This window comes from Typopeltis vanoorti, chromosome 11 (assembly GCF_054136105.1).
Source record: "Typopeltis vanoorti isolate ZY-2024b chromosome 11, IOZ_Tvanoo_1.0, whole genome shotgun sequence".
NCBI classification, from domain to species: Eukaryota; Metazoa; Arthropoda; class Arachnida; order Uropygi; family Thelyphonidae; genus Typopeltis; species Typopeltis vanoorti.
Window position 1 is genome coordinate 52,218,567 of NC_143559.1, and position 8,224 is coordinate 52,226,790.

Genomic DNA, 8,224 nt, shown 5'->3' on the forward strand with positions numbered 1-8,224 from the left:
AGTAATTTATTAAAAAAGGGTGGCACACCATTTGGCAACTCCTATAGGTAGAGATGATCTGCTAATGCTTCTGCCTGGTATTTCCACTAGGGCCTGGCTCCCACTGAAGAGACCTCAATAAAGGTCGAAACTAGTCTGGGTAGTGGCCCTTCCTTTAATGCATAACATTAGACATATCCGCAAGGAGATGTGTTTTGCATTATAGGAGATACTGAGTTAGGAGTGTTGGTAGCTTTCTCCACCTTTGCAACGAGTTGCCCTGGTGTTGTATCACGTTACCCTAGTCCTGAAGATACTTCAGGTGCAAACTTTGTTTGCTCACACTTGGATAAAGGATTAAACTAATTTTATTATACTCTAACCAAGTGAAAAAATAAACTTTCAACATCTTTCTCTAAATCCAGAGTAATTTATTAAAAAAGGGTGGCACACCATTTGGCAACTCCTATAGGTAGAGATGATCTGCTAATGCTTCTGCCTGGTATTTCCACTAGGGCCTGGCTCCCACTGAAGAGACCTCAATAAAGGTCGAAACTAGTCTGGGTAGTGGCCCTTCCTTTAATGCATAACATTAGACATATCCGCAAGGAGATGTGTTTTGCATTATAGGAGATACTGAGTTAGGAGTGTTGGTAGCTTTCTCCACCTTTGCAACGAGTTGCCCTGGTGTTGTATCACTTTACCCTAGTCCTGAAGATACTTCAGGTGCAAACTTTGTTTGCTCACACTTGGATAAAGGATTAAACTAATTTTATTATACTCTAACCAAGTGAAAAAATAAACTTTCATCATTCCCTCAGCCGATCCTCATAACTACCATTGTACAGTCCTGAAACCATCTTTGTTATCCGCTTTCCACAGTTAATTTATCCCCTTCAAATCCTGGGGACCAAATCTGAGAACAATAGTCTAAGTGTGGTCTGATCATCTGATCGGGGTCTTATACAACAGAATGATAACTGTTTTATCTCTGCAGGTCAGTGTCCTTCTCATTATTGAAGCAATCCTCTGTGTTACCTTCACCAATTAGCAATATGTCCCCTAAATTTCAGGTTTCTATCAATTATCAATCCCAGATCTCTTGACTTCCCTACTTCCTCCAGTATAACTCCTCCCATAGGGTATGCAGTGTCATTGAACAATACAATAGTAGTGGTCATTGAACAATTCTACTATGTCCTCTGGATCAGTCACTCTATTCCCATTTTTATCCCAAAATATCATTCTTCCACAGTCATTTCTCCTCCTACTGGCCACATATCTAAAAAATTTCCTAGGATTTTCTTTGGATCTTAGGGCTAATCTCCTCTCATATTCCAGTTTCGTCTTCCTTACCATACTAGTCACTCTTCTGGCCTGTGTCTTATACTCTTCATGCATCTTCTCTTTTCCTGTCTCCTTATATCTCTTCCACAGTCTCTTTTTCGCTTGCAATGCCTGTTTAATATTGTTTGTCTTCCACTTTACTCCAAATTGTGTCCTTTCACTCGTGGTATACAACTTACCATTGCTGCTAACAAATATTCTTTCATAATTTCCCACGCACTAATGATATCCTGGCCTTCCAATTCCTCCCTCCATGAAACTTCCCCAAGTTGACGTCTTAGACTATTATAATCACCTGCCTTATAATTCCACATACGTTCCTATCTCTTTGAGAATCCTGCATGTCTATTTATTTTCCAAGTCAAAGCCATATGGTAACTCTCTCCAACTGGTGGGCGAGATGTCATCTCAGTTATTATCAACTCTTCTGATGCTATAACCAAATCCAAATCTCTTGAACCTCTTGTTCCCTCTATTACATGTTGCCTAAGACATTTGTCCCTCAAGAATTCTAGAAATTCCATTCCCTTATTGCTACATGCATCTTCCTCTCCCCAGTTTATACTACTGTAGTTAAAATCTCCCATAACAATCATTCTCCTTGCACTTGCCAAACTCAACTGTCTAAACATTTCCTGGTCCCCATCCTCTGTACTCCTGGGTCTGTAGCAACACCCCACTAAATATCCTGTCTTTCCCACCTCTACCTCATACCATATGCTTTCAAAATCATTAGTGTCACTGCCTTCCAAAGTCTCCACTCTTGGAGGACATAGGTCATCACTTATCATAAGCAGTACTCCACCACCACGCTTTCCCTTCCTATCCTGCCAGAAAATGCTGTACCCAGTGACTTCTATTCCTGTTATTATATCCTCTTCATCAACCACGTTTCAGTGATCCCAATAATTTTTAGCCAGAGGCTGATGCTATCTGCACCACCAATTCCTCTCCCTTATTCCGGATACTTCTGGATTAGTATATAGCATATAAATGCCGTTGTTTCTATACCCAGCATTATCCCCAAAAATCAAGTGGCAAAGACTTTTCAAAAATGATTCTATGTCAGGAGTGTAATATATATGCATGGGGGATGTAAGAGATGTGTTTGTGGAGAGAAAGAGAGAATGAACGGGAGATGAGAGAAAGCATGGATTTGTAGGAAGTGTGATAAATTATTAGACCACAAGGCAATGAATACGAAACAGACTGAAAAAAATAAAAGATGGCATAAATGAAAGAAACAAAAACTAGTGAAACCGAGAAAGCGAAAGAAAGCAAGAATGTAAAAGCGAAAGTTACTGATAAGGGAGTGAAAGGAAGTATGAATGAAGAAACGTAAGAAATGTGAGGAAGAATGAGTTGTAGCAAGACTATGGGAACAAGAGTGAAATTATCAGAATGCAAGATTTGATGAAACAGTTATCAAAAATGAAAAATAAAATGAAGAATATGCAGAGTGATATTAGATGTTTAGTGGAAACTAATGAAAGTGTGCAAAAGAATAGAATGAAATAAAAAGGATAAAAGATATGATGAGTGATTTCAGAATAGCAGTGTATGGACATTCCATAGTTAGAGGATTATTTAATGAGAGAGTCGATAAGGTCTGTTATTTAGGAGGGAGAATGAGCAGGATAATTTAGATGTTGGACATGACAAAGGAACAAGCAAGAGAGTTAGTGGTGATAGTGGGGACAAATGATCAGAGTGAACATAAGGAGCAAGAGAAGATGAATATGAGGAGGTTATTGAGAAGAGTGAAAGAAAACGGTGTAGTGGTAAAGGTTGTCAGGGTGTTGCCAAGGTATCACAATGATGAGTTGAGACGGAGAGCCAAAATCATGAATGGTATGATAGCAGAGCTGTGTGTGAAAAGAATGGAATACAGGTTGTGAATGTATGGCATGTGTTTGAGGGAAGAATGAAATTATACAGGCATGATGTGTTACATATGTATGGCTTTGGAATGAGCATGATGGAGAAAGTGTTGCTGGAAGCAACCACAGTGTGGGTGATATGTGCAAGAGATGAAGTGAAGAATCAGGAGAGTGGTATTGAAGAGATAGAAGTGCTTGGCAGTGAAAACAATAGTAGTGTAAGAGATGAGGTTAGAATGGGAAAGAAAGAAGAACATAGAAATGGAGAAACCTAGGTGAACAGGGAGACATGGCATAGGGAGAGTAGATGTTGAAAGTGGAGAATGAAGAAGAAGAAGAAGTGTATTGCGATATGGGTGGGAAAGTTGAGTCTGAGCAGATATATGTGGTATGCGGTGATAAAGCTGATTCGGCAGGTATGGTTGAAAAATCACAATCAACAAGTGGCTTGGATAGGACTGGTTATAGACCTAAATATGAATTACAGTATTTGTTTACAAATGCCAGAAGTATCAGAAATAAGGGAGATGAAATGCTTTCACCGAGTGAGTTTATTTGCCCCCAAAATCAATGGAATAAGTGAAATATGATTCAATGAAGATGATATTCTAATGGGAATAGAAATGGAATGATACAGTATTTTTCGTGAGTATAGAAAGGACAAGTAGGGAGGGGGGAGGCTGCTGATGATAGCAGGAGAATTATATCAACATAAGGAAGACATGAAAGAGGGAAATAGTTGCAATAATTATGAGGCAGTGTGGTGTAACATGGAGGTTGACAAGAAGACATATTTAGTTGGATGATGATATATAGGCCTGGAAAAGTGGAGGTTGGTGATGAAGAAATGTATAAACAACTTGGAATAGTGAACAAAAGAAGAATTATATCAATTCTTCACCATCATCAATTCTTCATCAATTATCACCAATTATCATGGGTGATTTTCATCATGGCAGAATAGATTACAATAAAGAGACAGCACTTGGGAATATGGAAAACGAATTTCTTGAGTTTATCTTCCTATTATTATTTCGGGCAACTCCAAGGAGACGACAGACTCATCGAGGGAGACTCTAACGTCATGTCAAGAACAACTATTCGACATTCACACAGTATCTATCATACCTTGCCTTGAACTCATTCACGGTCATAGCACCCACAACAGACTCTGGCAGCTTATTCCACTCATTTACCATTCTCCAAGTAAAAAACCTAGCTCTAACACCCCTGCTAACCACATTCTTGCCCAGCTTCCATGTATGGCCCCTAGTCCTCCCACAACCAGTCCTATTCTCAAAAATATCTTCTGGATTAATCTTATAGAACCCTTCAGTAATTTGAATGTCTCAATCATATCACCCCTTTTCTGCCTATCAACCAATTTCTGCAACCCACAAAGCTTCAACCTATTCTCATAAGGTTCATTCCACAGACCTGCTATCATCTTGATCACTCGTCTCTGGATCCTTTGCACCCAACTCCATATCCTCTCCTCCCAATCAAGAAGAAACCCTGGCACCCATATCTGGGCACAGTAGTCTAGATGGGGTCTTATCAAGGCTCGATATAGAGGAACAATAACTTGTTTGTCTCTGCTTTAACAAGCAGAGACAAACAAAGAGAACATGGCTTAACTGTGAGTGAGCAGAAGACATTAAGGATATAAATAACCTTGATGTCAATAAGGCGATAGTATTTGGTGACATATCACCACACATGTTAAGAGAATTTTCAGCAACCAAGTGATTTGATGAGCTGATTTAGCCACTTTTGTGCTAAATGATAGTATTTGGTGACATATCACCACACATGTTAAGAGAATTTTCTGCAACCAAGTGATATGATGAGCTGATTTAGCCACTTTTGTGCTAAATGTGCCACCTAAACTTCAACTCCCTATCCACCAACATTCCCAAATCCCTGGACTCATCAATCTCCTGGAGTACGGTTCCACCAATGTGATATACTGCTGCTAATCTTTTCACTCCAAATTGCATAACCTTACACTTTGCCACATTAAATTGATATCCATTTTTCCTAGCCCAGTCTTCCAAACTATCCAAATCATCTTACAAAATTTTGACATCCTGTGCACTCACTATTGCTCTACCCAACTTTGCTTCAGCAAACAAATGAATACTTCCTCTCATATCCTTTCCTATATCATTAATGAACAAATTGAAAAGTGGTGGTCCAAGAACAGAACCCTGCGGCACACCACTAGTCACAGGCCGTCTTTTGGACTCTACTCCTGAATAAAGCACTCTCTGATATCTCTCCATCAACCACCCTCCTATCCATCTCACCAACCCTATATCTATCCCCATATGCTGCAATTTACTGATTAGAATTCCATGTGGTATCCTGTCAAAGGCCTTAGCAAGGTCCAGTAGAATCACTGTAAACCCATTACCCCTATCCAGTTCAGCCATCACTGTGTTATAAAACGTGAGCAAGTTACTGAGGCATGATCTACCCTTCACAAAACCATGTTGTCCCCCATACAATATCCCATTTTCATCTATCCAATCCTGTATTCTTCTCTTGACTATTTTCTCCAAGACCTTGACAACGATTCCTGATATGCTAAACGGCCGGTAATTTACAACAGCAGTCTTGGAACCTCCTTTATGCAGTAGAACTATTTTCACCTCCTTCCACCCCCTCAGGACTAACCCAGACCCGAGACTCAGATTAAACAAAATGGTCAAGGGTACTGACAATTCTTTAGCCGCTTCACGTATGACACGAGCTGGTATACCATCCAATCCCACAGATGTGTTGACATTCAGGTTTTGCAATAGACTACTCACCTCCACCTCATTCACCACAATTCCCGTATAATCTATTGGTTCGTTCATTTCTGCAATGTCATCACCTGGATGATATACTCTTGCAAAGTGCTCGCTCAGTAATTCAACTATATCAACTGATTCGGTTACCTCCCTATCATCGGCATTCTTTAAAATCATTCTGCCATATACATTTTTTCTTTTACTTGCAACATATCGAAAAAACTGTTTAAAATTCTCTTTAGCCTGCATGGCTAATGTTCTTTCATAATCCTTTTTTGCTTTTCTTACCACACTCATTACCCTTCTGGCCTGCGCTTTATACCGTTCATGTGCCTGCCGGTCACCTTTCTCCTTAAATTCCCTCCATAGTTGTTTCTTTTTTTGCAGCTCAAGCTTAATGGTGTTATTCATCCATTTAACACCTACTTGATTTATTATTTGGACTCTAGGTATACAGTCAGCCATTGCTTCATGCAAACACTTCTTAACTGCCTCCCATGCACCATCAACTTCTAGCCCTTGAAGTTGTACATGCCATGGCACTGAACCAATCAATCTCCTAAACTTGTCATACTTACCAGCCCGATAATTCCACATGTACCATGTCTTAATTGTAAATTCCATACCTTTAGCCACCTACCTAAAAGAGATTGACGAGGATGGGATTCGAACCCAAGCAGGGAAACCCCAATGGATTAGCAGTCCATCGCCTTAACCACTCGGCCACCTTGTCTTCGAAACTCTATTCTTGAGAGACAACTATCTCAGGCAGCATGTAAAGGAGGAAACACAAGGATCAAGAGTTTTAGATCAGATGCTTTCATCATGGGATGTAATTGTGAGTGGGTATCACTCTTTCCTCCAGTTGGTAAGAGTGATGATGAAGTGATAACCTGGGTTGTGACTAGCATATATGCAGACTTTTGTAAGGAAAGGATATATGTGGAATAATAATTAGGCTAGAGATTATGACAAGCTTAGGAGAACAGCTTGGAACTATAGCACGGACCTAGCAGTTGAGTGGTAAGGATATAACTGCTGCTTGGGAACTGACAAAGAAATACATAACAGCATCATTGTGTGAATGTATTTAGAAGGCCAAAAGGCTGAATAAGGTAGATGTAAAATGGATGCATGAAAAACTAAAGCATGAAATCTGAAATAAGAAGGTACTTTGGAGGCAGTCAAAAATGAATAAAGGTAATAATCAGTTTCATGAAGGGTATAAAGTAAAAGTCAGGAAAGTGACTCAGTTAGTAAGTAAAACAACAGTGCAGTTTGAGAAGAAATTGGCAAATCAAGCGAAGAAAAACAGTAGAGAGTTTTATAGATATGTAGTAAGTAATAGGATGAATGATTATGGTAAGATGACATTAATGAATGAAAATGGTAAAATGGAAAAAACAGAAGACATTTTTGAGGTATTCAGTGATCAATTTATAAGGGTGTTTTATCCTACTCAGGATAGAATCATGAGGAACTTAGGTGTAGAGGACATAGGAGAACATGGCTTAATTGTGAGTGAGCAGAAGATATTGAGGATATAAATAACCTTGATGTCAATAAGGCGATAGTAATTGGTGACATATCACCACACATGTTAAGAGAATTTTCCAGGTAATTGGCATGCCTGTTTAATGAAAGATTTACAACAGCACAACTTCGAAGGAGTGAAAGAATGATAAAATTGTACCACTGCATACAGGTGGTGATAAGGCTTTAGCTTCAAATTATAGGTCAATCTGTACATCTGGAGTTGTGGTGAAGGTATTAAAGAGATTGGTGAGAAGGATACAGAAATGGGTTGATAACAGCAGTATAATTTACTTTTATACTGTAAAAGGTGACAAATACTTTGGACAGGGAAGACACATATACAATGCTGTGCTTGAATTTTGCAAGAGAATCTTACTTGCTGTTCTTGAATTTTGCTTTTGATAGACTGCCAACAAGATAAGCTGTTAAATAAATTGAAACAAATGGGATTAGATAACAGACTTCTGGGTTGGAATCAGTGAATGGCTACCAGATAGGTATCAGGAAGTTGTATATTGGGGTGCAGTATCCTGAAAGAGGAAGATAACTAGTGGTGTACATTAGGGATCAGTTTTGGGACCATTGTTGTTAAGTTTGTATGCTAATGATATTGGGATGAGTTTAACTAGTTATATGCAGGTGTTTGCAGATGATGCAAAATTAGGGAGAGCAATGCAGAGTCAA

The 8,224-nt window shown here is 39.1% G+C and overlaps 1 non-coding gene across 1 annotated transcript; it reads right to left on the minus strand.

Annotated features, from left to right (window-relative positions):
* Nucleotides 1-6,655: 6,655 nt before the first annotated feature.
* TRNAS-GCU (transfer RNA serine (anticodon GCU)) lies at nt 6,656-6,737 on the minus strand. Its single transcript has one exon. It is a non-coding gene; the product is annotated as a tRNA-Ser (tRNA).
* Nucleotides 6,738-8,224: the final 1,487 nt, after the last annotated feature.